Source organism: Onychomys torridus, chromosome 3, assembly GCF_903995425.1.
Source record: "Onychomys torridus chromosome 3, mOncTor1.1, whole genome shotgun sequence".
Taxonomy (NCBI): domain Eukaryota; kingdom Metazoa; phylum Chordata; class Mammalia; order Rodentia; family Cricetidae; genus Onychomys; species Onychomys torridus.
The window spans coordinates 127,547,575-127,562,677 of record NC_050445.1 but is presented as its reverse complement, the minus strand read 5'-3'; the positions used below and the strand labels follow the sequence as shown (position 1 = coordinate 127,562,677).

The window sequence follows — 15,103 nt, the reverse complement described above, 5'->3', positions numbered from 1 at the left end:
ATATGCACAACTCCTGGGTGCTTTCAATTCTTAACCAGAGTCATTTGGGAGGGATGATGAGCGGTGGTGGCATACACCTTTAACCTCAGCACTCAGAAGGCAGAGACATGAAACTCTCTGTGAGTTTGAGGCTAACTTGATCTATATACTGAGTGAGTTCCAGGACAGCCAGAGCCATACCGAGAACTCTGGTAAAACAAAACAAAAAGGTGGGGGGCTGGGTTATAGGTCAGTGGTATAACATCGCCTACTATGTGCAGACACTGGGATATAGGTCAGTGGTATAACATCGCCTACTATGTGCAGACACTGGGATATAGGTCAGTGGTATAACATTGCCTACTATGTGCAGACACTGGGTTCACCCTGTAGCACAGTTTAAAAAAAAAGGAGAGAAAGAAAGAAAGAAAGAAAAAGAATTTAAGGAGTTGGGGATTTAGCTCAGTGGTAGAGTGCTTGCCTAGCAAGAGCAAGGCCCTGGGTTCGATCCTCAGCTCAAAAAAAAAAAAAAAGATTTGTTTGCCGGGTGGTGGTGGTGCACACCTTTAATCCCAGCACTCGGGAGGCAGAACCAGGCAGATCTCTGTGAGTTCCAGGCCAGCCTGGGCTACCAAGTGAGTTCTAGGAAAGGTGCAAAGCTACACAGAGAAACCCTGTCTCAAAAAACCAAAAAAAAAAAAAAAAAAAAAAAAAAAAAAGGAAAGAAAAAGAATTTAAAAGAGGCAGAAGGAGGGAAGAGGGGGATCTTTGATTGATGTGTAAAATGAACAAAAATTTTTCTTAATAAAAAAATGAATTTAAAAGAAAAATCCAGTAACTGTCCTTTCTTCTTAATATATTTTTGTGATGAACTGGATTAGTCTAGAAAATTTCTATAATAAGGTATGGTTGTGGAGGGCTGGAAAAGGTCTCTGAAAATGTGCAGGTCCTAATTCCCAGAACCTGATAATGTGTCCAAGGGACTTTGCACATGTGGTTAAGGAGACGGGCTTTCAAACTGGAGAGAGGCCTCATCTCTCTCCAACGACAAGTTAAGAATACTTGTTGCTCTGGCAGAGGATCTGGGTTCACTTGCCAGCACCCACATGGCAACTGACAGCTGCCTGTTCCAGGGGATCTGGCACCCTCTTCTGTTCTCCATGGGCACCAGGCATGCACACAGTGCACAGGTATACACGCAGGCAAAACACTCATACACATAAAGTTCAAAAATATAAAAGATGCAGAAAGAAAACTGTGAGCCTTCCTCCTATCTAGGAGTAGCCTCTAAAAGCTGGCAAAGGAGAGCAAACAGAGTCACTGTCCCATTTTAGACTCCTAAGCCTGGAATGCACAGAGAGCCTGTGTTCATTAAGGTCACCGGGTTGTGGGGATTTGCTGCAGCAACAGAAGATTATAATTGATTTTATTACTACAAGCACTTTCCCCCTTTTTAATCACATGTATATTCCTGGTTCTCTCTCTCTCTCTCTCTCTCTCTCTCTCTCTCTCTCTCTCTCTCTTCTCTTTCGTGTGTGTGTGTGTGTGTGTGTGTGTGTGTGTGTGTGTGTGTGTGTGTGTGTGTATGTGTGTGTGTGTGTGTGTTCATATGTGAGTGTGGGTACACAAGCACCAGGGCAGATCCATGGAGCTCAGAGGACAACCCCAGGCCCGTGAGCTTCTCCTGAGGACTCCTGCTTCTACCTCCCATCTGGATGTAGAGGAGTTGGGATTATGGGATTACAGACACACTTCTACCACATCTGGGTTTAGAAATCTGAACTCAGTTCCTCAGACTTGCATTGCTAGTTCTTGACCCACTAAGATGGCATGCCACTGACCACCGTACTCCTATCTATTCCTTACCTGGTTTGTGGACCTAACCTTTCTCTGGCTCCAGAATCAACTTCTGACTCTTCTGAAGTTAGTAGTTGATAGCCTTTTCCTGCACATTAGGCACGCTGTCTGAACTTTGTCTCCAGACCTGCCCTTTCTTCTACTAGCACTAAATAATACTGATTGCACTGACATGAAGAAGAAAGAATTAAGCAGGCAATGCTTAGAGCACACTTGTTTGTGGAGAGCAGTAAGAAGTGGTGACTTAGACAAGACACAATGGAGACACTCAAGCTTGCCCTGTGACCGTGACCTGGGGAAGGTTAATATCCCTTGAGGTCTCGGTTTCCCTGTCTGTCAGAGAGGGATAGACAAACCCGATTGGTCTCTACTTCTGTATTGAAGACCATTTGAAAGCAATGAAAGCTATTGACTTTCCCCTTGGAAATAAAAATAACATATGCACATCCACATAAACCTTGATCTTCCACTTGTGGATGTTTCTCTAGCTTAGGATCCATGGAGAACCAGAGGCTAAATTAACTCTAAATTAAAGACATCTTGGGGTTGGGGATTTAGCTCAGCGGTAGAGCGTTTGCCTAGCAAGCGCAAGGCCCTGGGTTCAATCCTCAGCTCTGGCAAATAAATAAATAATTAAATGCATACATACATCTAGAATATTATTATTATTATTATTATTATTATTATTATTATTATTATTAATGGGGAGAGTTGAGAGGACTGAGGACATGGCTCAGCAGTTGAGGGCACTTATTGTTCTTACAGAAGCTCAGAGTTTGGTTCCCAGCATCCACTCCTGGAAGTCTGAAGCCTTCATCTGACCTCCTGGGCAACGGCACTTATGTGTGTGTGTGCGCGCACACACACACACACACACACACACACACACACACACTTGAGGTAGGTGTAGAGCACTTAGGAAGCTGAGGCAGGAGGACAACATGGGTTACATAGTAAAATCTTATCTCAGAAAAGGGAGGGAGAATTGAAATTTGGGGGTTCTTAGCACTACCCATAGCCATCATCGCTGTGCCTTTCTTATATTTGATATTAAATTAAAATACTAATCAGCGTGGGCTCCATTTTATTAGCTTAGCACCCCTCTCTTGCTACACTTTAGTCCACTGCAACCCACAGAGTTTCAAACTGTAAGCTCTTTTGGGTCATGTGAGTCTGTTCCCTTCTGTGGCCTGATTCTGCGTACAACATCCTCACCAAGTCTTCCTGAGCAGATAGGGAAGGGCCTGGAGAATCGATCGCCCTCTTTGTCTCTAGACAGAACTTCCAGGACCCTGCCACTTAAAAGCAATGAAAATTCAGTGTCAAGGCTTTAAAAGAATCTAGGCATCCCCAGAAAATACGTTGGAGCCTGACATCTTTTAGTGGATTAAATATTTTTATAAGCTAAAATTTGTAAAAAGCAGAGTGAAAAGCAGTAACAATTTTAAAAGCAAATTATAAGCCAAGTGTGGTGGCATATGTCCATAACCCTAGCACCTGAGAAGTAGAGTCATGAGGACCAAGAACTCAAGGCCAGCCTCAGCATGGGGTGAGGCAAGCCTGAGCCACAGGAGCTCTTAAATAAATGAAGCAAGTCATAAAATCTAGTCTAGTGTGAGAAACTCAGCCAGGAGAATGGTTCAGTGATGAGCTCTTCCTTATCGGGGACGATGATGCTTGTAGCGATGATAATGATTGTAATGGTGGTGATGGTGATTGTGATGGGGATGGTGGTGATAGTGAGTGTAATAATGGTGATGGTGTGGGGTTGGGGATTTAGCTCAGTGGTAGAACACTTGCCTAGCAAGTGCAAGGCCCTGGGTTTGGTCCTCAGCTCTGGCAAAATAATAATAATAATAATAATAATGGTGATGGTGGTGATAGTGATTGGGATGATGGTGATGGTGGTGATACTGATTGGGATGGTGGTGATGCTGGTGTAGGTAGTGATGGTGGTCATGATGATGAAAATAATGATGGTGATGGTGGTGACAGACAATCAGAGAAAGAGATATGTATCTCCTCTCCTTGCCAAAGCCCAAGTCATTGTGTTGTTGTTGTTGTTGTTTGTTTTGTTTCCCCGGAGGGCCAAACCCAGGGCCTTGCGCTTGCTAGGCAAGTGCTCTACCACTGAGCTAAATCCCCAACTCCCACCCAAGTCATTGTTAAAAATAAAACCATTCATCTTCTCATCATGCTTAACACAGAACTGACTTAATCTCCTGAGCATGAAAAATTAAGAACGGTAATGGCAACAGGAACTAAATTAAGATAAAGAAACACGAGGCTGGGGAGACGGATCAGTCAGTAAAGTGCTTATGCAGAAGAATGAGGCCCTTAGTCCAGATGCCAAGCACCCATAGAAACTGCAATCCCAGAACTGGGGAGGCAGAGACAGGAGGATCACTGGGGTCTCCTAGAAATCAGTTCCAGTTGCATTGGTGAGCTAAGTGTTCAGTGAGAAATCCTGGCTTGAAAATAGCATATAGAGGGGCTGGAGAGATGGCTTAGCAGTGAAGAGCACTGACTGTTCTTCCAGAGGACCCGGGTTCAGTTCCCAGCAACCACATGGCAGCTCACAACTGTCTGTAACTCCAGGACCTGACATCCTCACACAGACATGCAGCAAAACACGACTGCACAAAAAAAATAAACAAATAAATAGCACAAAGAGTAATTGAAGAAGACACCCAACAGCAACCTATGGCCTCCACATGTACACAAATGCATGCACACTCCAACATGCATATCCATTTCACAAACAAAAAAGAAGCTTAAAGCTTAGGTATCACAATAAAAAGGAACAAAACAAGGACTGGGGAGATGATACTGCAGGCAATATGCTTGCTCACAGAGCATGAGGACCTGAGTTCGAATCCCATGTCCCACATGAAGTTAGATGCCATAGCACACATCTGTAATCCCAGCTCTCCTAGGAGATGGAGACAGGAGAATCCCCAAAAGCTCCTAGGCCACTCTCCCTGCCATTTACAGAGGAAACAAAAGACCCTGTCCTGCCTTGCCCAGAGTGGTGTGACTTTAATCCTAGCAATTAGGAGGCAGATGCAGGTGGATCTCTGAGTTCAAGGCCAGCCTGGTCTACACAGCAAGTTCCAGGACAACCAGGGCTACACAGAGAAGCCTTGTGTCAAAAAAGAAGGAAAGGAAGGAAGGAAGGAAGGAAGGAAGGAAGGAAGGAAAGAAGGAAGGAGGGAGGAAGGAAGGAAGGAAGGAAAGAAGGAAGGAGGAAGGAAGGAAGGAAAGAAAGAAAGAAGGGAAAGAAGAGAAAAAAGAAAAAGAAAAAAAACTCTGCCTCAAACAAGGTGAAATGTGAGGATCAACACCTGAGGTTGTCTACTGACTGCCACACACCAGCCATGGCATGGCATGCTCACACTCACACATAACATGCACACAGACTCAAAGGTAAACACAGAAGACATTTGAGTTATTAAATGGAAAAAATAAGTCCTCTAGGAAAAGTACCATTTTGTAGTAAACCGAATGAAGTAAGCCGGAAGGAGGTGCCCAACAAGTTAATAAAAATTCTCTCCTGAGAGCCAGGTGTGGTGGTGCACACCTTTAATCCAAAGTTCAGTAAGGAGAGGCAGAGTCGATGGAGCTCTGTGAGTTCCAGGCCAGCCAGGACTACATAGTGAGACCCCATCTCAGAAAAAAAGAAAAAAATTACTGGAACACACCACTCAACTCGAGAGTCTTGAGACAGAATCTGGCTATACTGGCTCTGGGGACTTTGAGGTACACGATGGTGGAGACCAAACCTAGAGCAGCATGTGGCATCTGTGTGTTGCTGTGACTTTATATTTTAACTCTGAATCTAGTTGACTTCATACCTGTACTAAGCGCACATGCTGTATCACACTGTGTACCTGTGAGCACTGATGCCCTAAAGAAGAATCACACTGTGTACCTGTGAGCACTGATGCCCTAAAGAAGAATCACACTGTGTACCTGTGAGCACTGATGCACTAAAGAAGAATCACACTGTGTACCTGTGAACACCGATGCCCTAAAGAAGAATCACACTGTGTACCTGTGAGCACCGATGCCCTAAAGAAGAATCACACTGTGTACCTGTGAGCACCGATGCCCTAAAGAAGAATCACACTGTGTACCTGTGAGCACTGATGCACTAAAGAAGAATCACACTGTGTACCTGTGAGCACTGATGCACTAAAGAAGAATCACACTGTGTACCTGTGAGCACTGATGCCCTAAAGAAGAATCACACTGTGTACCTGTGAGCACCGATGCCCTAAAGAAGAATCACACCGTGTACCTGTGAGCACTGATGCCCTAAAGAAGAATCACACTGTGTACCTGTGAGCACTGATGCCCTAAAGAAGAATCACACCGTGTACCTGTGAATACTGGAACACATTTTAATTGCAGGAATATTTTGCTTTATGAGAAATAAGAACTCATCAAATGTGTCTTGATTGGAAAATAGATGAGTAAAATGTTGTACGGATACTTATAAGGAGGAATATTTACATAAGCATTACTACAGGATATCCCATGTAGTTCATGGATCAATATGGAAAGCTCTACACATAGTTGAGCTAACTAGATATCTGGGGATTTATAAGATGTATCAGGACCAGCAAGATGGCTCAGCAGTAAAGGTCCTGCTGCCAAAGCTGAGGACCTGAGTTCAAGCCCTGGAACCCACATAGCAGGAGGAGAGAACTGACTCCAGAAAGTTATTCTCTAACCTCCCCATGTGCATAATAGCACATGCACACCTACATGCAGGAACACACATGCACATTTAAAGTAATAAAACAAATGAAGTATCTGTACACTTATTGTCCTCACAAGGATAGATTCAGAAACATTGTTTAAAGGGAAAAGCAAGCTCTAAGCTGACAGAATTTCATAAAAGCAAACAAAAAACAACAACAGCAACAGCAAAAACCTAAACAAATAAACTGTGCTTAACCAGTTTGCTCAGTGCAAATCAATGTATGATATGACATAAGGATGTTCTGGAAAAGGTTGATTTGAAGTACAACACAAGTTACCCCTCAGGTACATTGGGCAAGACGCTAATATCTGGAAGTAAATGGATTCTTGTGTTGCTAATAATTAGAACTAATTTCTTAAAGTTCCAACCAATGTTTTATATTCTAATGGGTTTATACAGACTTATAATGGGTTTATACAGGTTTATTTAGCCTTGTTTGTATTTCCAAAGAAACTAAAAGTAAGGTTTTTTTTCTTTTTTTTTGTAAGAAAATGTTTCCCATTGCACCACACCCACCCACCCCAACCCCCATACCCACACCCACCCCCTCACAGCCTCTCAGGCATGTTCTCTGTGATTAGGAAAGTGCCTAGAGGCCCCGGCTCAGCTTTGCCACTCTGATAGGGGCCACAGAGAGTCAGAGACAATGACTCCCTGCAGAAAAGAAATACCAACAGAGAGTGATCAGAAGTGCAATTTGGGCCAGGCAGTGGTGGAGACGTGCCTTTAATACCTGCATTCGGGAGGCAGAGCCAGGCGGATCTATCTTTGTGAGTTCGAAGCCAGCCTGGGCTATAGAGTGAGTTCCAGGAAAGGTACAAAGCTACATAGAGAAACCCTGTCTCAGGAAAAAAAAAAAAAAAAAAAAAGTGCAATTTGAAGGGCCAGCAAGATGGCTCAGCTGAAGGTGCTTGCCAACAAGCCTGACTACCTGAGTTCGATCCCTGGAGCCTACAAGGTAGAAGGAGAGAACTAACACCAAAAATTATCCTCTGGCCTTCCCACATGCACTGCGGCAGGTGTGTATTCCACGCTCTGGCATGTGTGTGTTCTGCACACACCCATAAATAAATGTAATAAAATTTTCATTACAAATCTAGGACCCTATGAACTGGATCCCTTCCCCTGATGACTTTGGGAACCTGAACCTGAGCGTGGCACCAGTCAAACCAGCAGTGGAGAAGGCCACTCCCCGCATGCCATACCTGTCGAAAACCACTGCAGAATAAGCCCGCTCCGCAAAGACCACGTCGGCGGCCCAGAACTCCTTCGTGGCCTTCAGACCTCTGCCTTTGCCCTCCGAAGTAAAGACCTCCACATTCTCCATGCTGCCTCTGGTCATCTCCGACTCTGTCAGCCCGTGCAGTGGGTGGCTCGCACTGAGCCAAGCCTCTTGTCCTTGGTGATATTTAGCACCTCCGTTGTCCCAGAGAGCAGGTCTATAAATGGACAGGCCACCTCCCCTCCCCACTCCTCTCGGGAGCTAGGCCCTCACCTCCCCCTCCACCACTGTTGCTGGAGGGAAAAGGCAAATGAACAGCGACCTGACAAAGGTCTCATTCACCACCCAGAAAAGACGCCAAGAAAGGAAACGACCACAGGCTCGTGTCACAGCCTGATGGGTTTTGAAAACCTGTTTGAGGATAACTCCCTGCATGTCCCATGTTCTGGACTGCAGTCATGTTCAGCTTGAGCTGAAATCAGGAGCGCTTGGTCAGTAGGATATTTTTAGCCTCCGGATGCCTCTGTCAATCAAAAGCAGACAACTGGAATGGTCAGAGAGAAGAGGCAAGGTACATTGGCTGCTCTGGGACCCTTCAGCTGTCAGACCCAGACTTTCTCAAGTGATGCCCCTTGCCCCATCCCCGCCAGTCTCCCACCATGGCAAGAAATAAATAGCAGAAATAAAAGTGGGCCTTTGGCATATACACATACATACCAGAACTCTTAAGATTCAAGGGGCTTCCTTCTCCTGGGTCTCTCATAGCAGCACATAGCATTGGAGGTCAGAGGTGCCCCGTTCTTAGAACATCACTGATGGTGCAGAGAGCTGGATCCAGAGAGGGCAGGTGTTGAAACTAACAGCACCCATCCTTGTCTTTCTATCCAACTCCCCTCAAGCAGATGTCTGCTGTCAGGAAAATATCAATGTGTTCTGCCCTTCCTCCCACCCAGGAGGGAGGACATTACAGGGAGAACTCTAAAATTCCTACGAATTTAACACCATTCCTTGGCCGGCAGGCAGAGCTCACTGAGGTCGAGAGAAAGGCCCTTGCAGATTCTGCACTGTGGCTTAGCTTCCATGTAGTATTTGTAGTTCCCAGGAGTGTTTAGAGTCTCGATTGCTATGGTTTGAGTCTGACCCTCAAAGTTCAAATGTCAGAAAACGTAACTGAATGTTTTTAAAAAAGAAATAATATGAGAAGGAAGGACTGCTCCTGAAGCATGGAGAAGATTGTTACTGTGGACATAAGGGAGGAAGCGGGCAGAGGGAAGAGTCCAGGCTGAGCATGGCCAGCACACTGAACCAGACATGAGAAGAGATAAGGGAAGCGAGAGCAAGAGAGGAGCTCCAGACTGAGAGGTGGCCCAGGGCAAGAGGCCAAGAGGTCAAGAGACAGGGGTCAGGACCAGGCTGGGGGAAGGGAAGTGGAAGCCCAGCCCTGAGAGGGGGGAGGGAAGGAGCACTGAGAGGAGCCACAGGTAATGAGTGAGACTTGTTCTGAGTTCCGGACATAACAATAGTCAGTGCTGCTCTCTGGAGAGGCAGCATCTTCAAGGGTGATGGTTCATCAGAGCTCTGCTCTCATAAATCAATTAATCCCATTATCAAGGGAATGGACTCCTGTAAAAAAAGAATGAGTTTGGCCTCTCCCACCACATCTTCTGCCCACAGGGGATCTTCTGCCATTCTGTGATGCAGCAAGAAGGTTTCTCATCAGCATCCAGAATCGTGAGCCAACAAATGTCTGCTCATTATAAATTGTACGGTCTCTGACATTCTGTTATAGCAATACAAACAAACCAAGACCCACTGGTTTACAGAGGACCCTCTGCCCCAGATCTTTGCAAACGCAGTAGTAGCTCATGTGTGCTGAGCCTGCTTCTACCACCTGAAAATGGAACCCGTGACACAAGGGTGGAAATCTCTGCTGCACTGGGCTGCGGTGAGCATCACATGGGGTGATGTGTGCAAGGATAGCTCAGCTCTTGGCATCTCCTAAGCACTCATTCAGTGGTGGCCACTTCGCTTTATTTTCATTCTGTCACATCCTCCCCCAGTTATCAGGATGACCCAGAAGTTCCAATGTATCTTCAGCCAGGTTGCATGTCTCAAAACTCCTTTGAGCCTTGGAAACACATCCAACCCCCTTTGTCATCCAGCATGTCCTGATTCTTGGAACACAGGAGCTAGAGAATCTCCCTGATTTCAGATATATCCCAAAAAGCAAAGCAACTCCACGCATTTTAAACTAGTGCCTGAAAAGGGAAGCATCATGGTCGGGTGTGGTGCTATCCACCTGCAATCCCAGCTGTCTCAGTTACTGTTCTGTTGCTGTGGAGAGACACCATGACCAAGGCAACTTAAAAAAGAAAGCATTTAATTTGGGGCTTGCTTCCAGTTCCAAACTGTTGGTCCATGACCAGGTTGCAGGAAACATTGTAGCAGGCAGGCATGGGTGCTGGGGCAGTAGCTGAGAGCTTATATCTTTTTGTTTGTTTGTTTGTTTGTTTGTTTTTTTGAGACAGGGTTTCTCTGTGTAGTTTTGCGTCTTTCCTAGAACTCACTTGGTAGCCCAGGCTGGCCTCGAACTCACAGAGATCCGCCTGCCTCTGCTTCCCACGTGCTGGGATTAAAGGCTTGAGCCACCACCGCCCGGCCGAAAGTTTATATCTTATCTGCAAGATGGAGGCAGAGAGAGATAGACTGGGTCTGTTGTTGGCTTTTGAAACCTCAAAAGCTGACTCCCAATGGCACACCTCTTCCAACAAGGCCACACCTCCTAATCCTTCCCAAACACTCCAACATGAGCCCATGGGGGCCATTCTCATTCAATCCACCACACCAGCTACTGTAGAGGCTAGGGCAGGTGGATTGTGAGTTTGAGGTCATGGGCTAAATAGGATGACCCTCTCTCTAAGAGGAGGGGGCATATAAGAAAGACAATAAAAACCAAAAACTAAATATCACTGATGCCAAGAGGGTGAAAGCGAAACTATGAAGGAGTTTTTTAACCCAGCTAGCTTCCAATAAATGTCCTGTATCAACATTGCTCTGTAACTCACAGTCTGTGCAGCAACTGCTCTGAGGACAGTGCTCAGTCTGGCAAGGCCTCAAACCTACTCTAGATGCTGTACTGGGACATGTTCAGCCTAAGCCACGGTCAAGGAAGACATCTACCCGACCTGAGACAGAGATGAAAGACGAAGGCTCTGAGCTTTAGCTTTGTCTGTGGCTATTCATCTCATCACAGGAGAGCGATGTGGTGGAAGACAGACAGCCCTTACAAGATGTCCAAGTTCAAATCCCCAGAACTATACATGCCACCTTACAAATGCTATCTACAGAATCCACCAAAATTCATGTTGAAATAGACTCGTGAGGTATAGAGAGGATGTAAACATAATCCAGTTGTAGTATTTGAAAGTTCTGTGGAAAGTAATAAAAGTTAAATGAGGCCATAGGGAGGACCTTAATCTGACAGTGCTGTGGCTTTGCCAGAGGAAAGATGTGAGTGGGAATGCTCTGTCCCACACTGCAATGTCCTGCTCCAACTTGGACCTCTGCAGAAAGTCCTACCAACAAGAGGACTTCTCCATATACAGCCAAGCTATCATAGACTTCCCCAGCCTTCTGAATCATGAGTCGAAAAGCATGTTCTTTATAAACCGAGCTGTGATATTCAGGTGGGAGATCATCAAATGGACTGTGACACATGCCAGAAGGAACTTTCAAATGTGACTAAATCAGGATCTTTCAGGGAGATTACCCTAGTAGGACCAATGTAATCACAGTGATCCTCATCGGAAGAAAGCAGGAGCAAAGGAGATGATCATGGAGGAAAGAGGGTTGGAGTCACTGCAAAGTGCCTGATGATTTCAGAGATGGGGTGGGTGGGTCATGAGCCAAGACATCCCTGAGACGTGTGGAAACTGGAATAGGCAAAGAAAGAGATTCCCACTTCAGAGCTTCCAAAAGGAACTCAGCCCTGTCAAGGGGACCCCATTTCTGCTTCTGCTCACCAGAACTGTGGATGGTTATAAACTTACATTGTTCTAAGTCACTAAGTTTATAATAGTTTATTACCCCATCAATAGGAATCTAACATAAAATATTAATTTGTCTCTTGTTACAGTGAATATAATTAATCATTTCTCATAGAGAATTCCAGGCCAGTCAGGATTATACAATGAGACCGTGTCTCAAAACAAAACAAACAGTCGGACAGTGGTGGCACATGCCCTTTAATCCCAGCACTTGGGAGGCAGAGGCAGGTGGATCTCTGTGTGTTTGAGGTCAGCCTGGTCTACAGAGCGAAACCCAGGATAGCCAGGACTGTTACAAAGACAAATCCTGTCTGGAAAAACCAAACAAAACAAAACCAAAACCAAACAAAAAACAAATCTTAAATGAAATTCAGAAAGAATGTTGTTTACTAGCTCACAATGAGAACAAACTATTAGTTTACCCCAATAGAGAAGACAATGAAAATTAACTTATAATAAGTATGTTAGAGATGATTGGATGTAAATGGGCTCATTTTCACATGTTTGGGAAGAATTACATTAGAAGGCTGAAAGTGGCCAGATCTTTGCACTCCCAAATATATTCACTATGTTAGTGAAAGCTAAAAATGCAGGTTACTTCTGGGTACACAAATCTTGCATGAGGAATTGTATGGGGAACGTGACTTAATGATACAGTAAGTATCTCTTAGAGGTGCTAACTAAAAGAAATCTAATGTTCCTTTAGTCAACAAGAAGGCACATCCATTTAAAAAATCCAGTATATATTAAAGTGTTTTAAAGCCTTCCCTGTGATAACATGCAGAGTTCTAGAGGCTAGAGAGATGGCTCGGAAGTTCAGAGGGCTGTTCCGCTCTTGCAGAGGACCCTAGTTAAGTTCCCAGCACCTATGTTCAGAGGCTCCCAGCCAATTCTAACTCCATCTCCTGAGAGATCCTACACCTCTGGCTTCAGAGAGCTCTTGGACTTATGTGCACATATCTACTACATACAGACACACAAAAGTAATATTAAATTAGTAAAAATAAATATCAAAGAGCAGAATTCTAGACTCAGGTGACCCTAAATAATTTTTTCACCTACCTGAACTATCCCTCTGTTTTGGAGATGAGCAGAGATTCCTCACTGTCTAAGGTCCTTTGCTTCCAAGGACATATAATATCTCTGGCCAACATCAGTGAGACAGTGGGCATTGGCTCTACTCCCGGGCAGGTGGTGGAGAGGTGCCAGCTTGAACTATATCCTCAAAAGTAGACAAAGATAGTGTGAAGATTACAAGGGCCTGTTTTGGAGAGAGGGGTAGATCGTCACGAAACCTAGGCCTGACTTCAGATAGCTACTGCTGTTAAGGCTGCTGTTTTGCAACGGTGTCTCAATATATATAGTTCAAGCTGCCTTTAAACTTGTGATTTCTGGCAGTAACCTCCCAAGTTGCCAGAATTGCCAGCACTCCTGGGTAAACAGCCTCTGAAGGTACGAAAGAGTTGGTCTTGCTAACCTGAATTTTGCATAGGATCTGTTTCCAGATGCTTCTTGTAGCACCTAAAGCTTTAACTGACCCCTATGTATATACATTGTTGTTGTTCCAAACCTTTAAACTGGTCACCTCAGACACCTCAGGACGTGGATTGTGTTTCCTCAATTGTATATGTCACAATTTTGGGAATATGTATGGATAGGTATGGAAGTCAGAAGTAAAGGGGAAAGTTTACCAATATGGTTTGTGATAAGTTTTCAGTGTACCTGTACAAGTATAGGGATGCTACCACACCCTGGAAAACCTACCATGTGTCCCCTCTGCCAACCCCCCGCTGGCTGAGCTGGGCGCTCGCAAAGATTACCATCTAGTGGCAAATCCAGGGAGCTGCAAGCGTTTACATTGTCTCTCGTGAAAAGGACAACCCTCCAACTTCCCTTCTACTTGGTGCCAAAGTTCGTTTAAAACAGACATCCAGGGCCCTTCACAGCTGTGAACTAAAATTAGTTTTACTGTCTTTAATGGGTGGGATGTGAGGGGAGTGGGGGCGGGAATCAAATGAATTTTGTGGCAAAAAAACAAAAACAAAAAAAACTAGACAAAATTCAAATTTCAGTTACTGTAAACATAACTGTATCAGAAAACAAACGTACTCATGTGTTTACCTATCTCCCGTAGTTGTGTTCATAGTACAGTGGCAGACGGTAGCCCATGGAAAACACGACCAGCAGAGCCAAAAGTGCTTACTGCTGACCTTTAACAGAAAATGTTTGCCTGCCCCTGCTGAGTCTGATAATAGAATGCTCAGAAAGCCTGACAGCAGGAAAGAGGCCCGGAAGAGCTCCTTTCCTCTGAGTACGCACAGGCTCATTCATTCATTCTAGAAGCAACGTGTGAGACACAGAAAGAAAGTTCAGGGACTGAATAAAGGAGTGTTAATTCTAGAGGGATAAGGGCATTGAAAATAAAAGCGAGGGGCTGGGAAGACGGCTCAGAGGTTAAGAACTCGGTGCTGCTTTTGCAATGTACCTCCTGTTAGGTCCCCAACATCCACATCAGACCACTTAAAACTGGTTGTGACTCCAGGAGATCTGATGCCGCTGACCTCCTTGGCTACCCACACATACCCCCCAAAACACACACACACACACACACACACACACACACACACACACACACACGATTAAAAACAAATCTTTAAGGCCATCATGTTTCTGTTTATTTGTTTTATATAATAGAGTATTTCAAAAATAAAATAAATATTTTAAAGGGTGGGGGAAGAGAGAAAAGTTCATGCACATCAAGTACTCACATAAATAGCCCATTATATTCTGTCTATATTACAGCACAATCAAAAGTTTCCGTCCCTGTCTTATGAAAGTGGCATGGATTCAGTCACAGATTGCTTGCCTGTGCAGGCTAGGTGATCCTTCTACCAGAGTTCACTAGGAAGTAGGGGGTGGCAATTTCTGGAGAAGGAAGCAAATGAAGCACGTTGGGTTACACAATAGTATAGTGTTAACAGGAATCAGGGCCTTTGAGATGGCTCAGTGGGTAAAGGTGCTCGTAATTCCAGCCCTTGGGAGTCTGAGGCAGAAGGACCTGTTTCCCAGGCCAGCCTGTGAGTGAAACACAGTCTTCAGTCTTAAAAAACAGAAACCCCAGTGGAGCTTTCTGACTCACCCTTGTAATTCCAGCACTTGAGAGGCTGAGAGAAGAGGGTTGTTACTGTTAGAAAGGGATCTGGAAATGAAGGGAAGACAGGCATCTCCAGC

At 44.8% G+C, this 15,103-nt stretch overlaps 1 protein-coding gene across 1 annotated transcript in view; it reads right to left on the bottom strand.

Moving 5' to 3' along the window:
• The window catches only part of Smyd1 (SET and MYND domain containing 1), a 69,064-nt gene that overhangs the window by 46,968 nt on the left and 6,993 nt on the right, over positions 1–15,103 (bottom strand). The window lies entirely within an intron of this gene.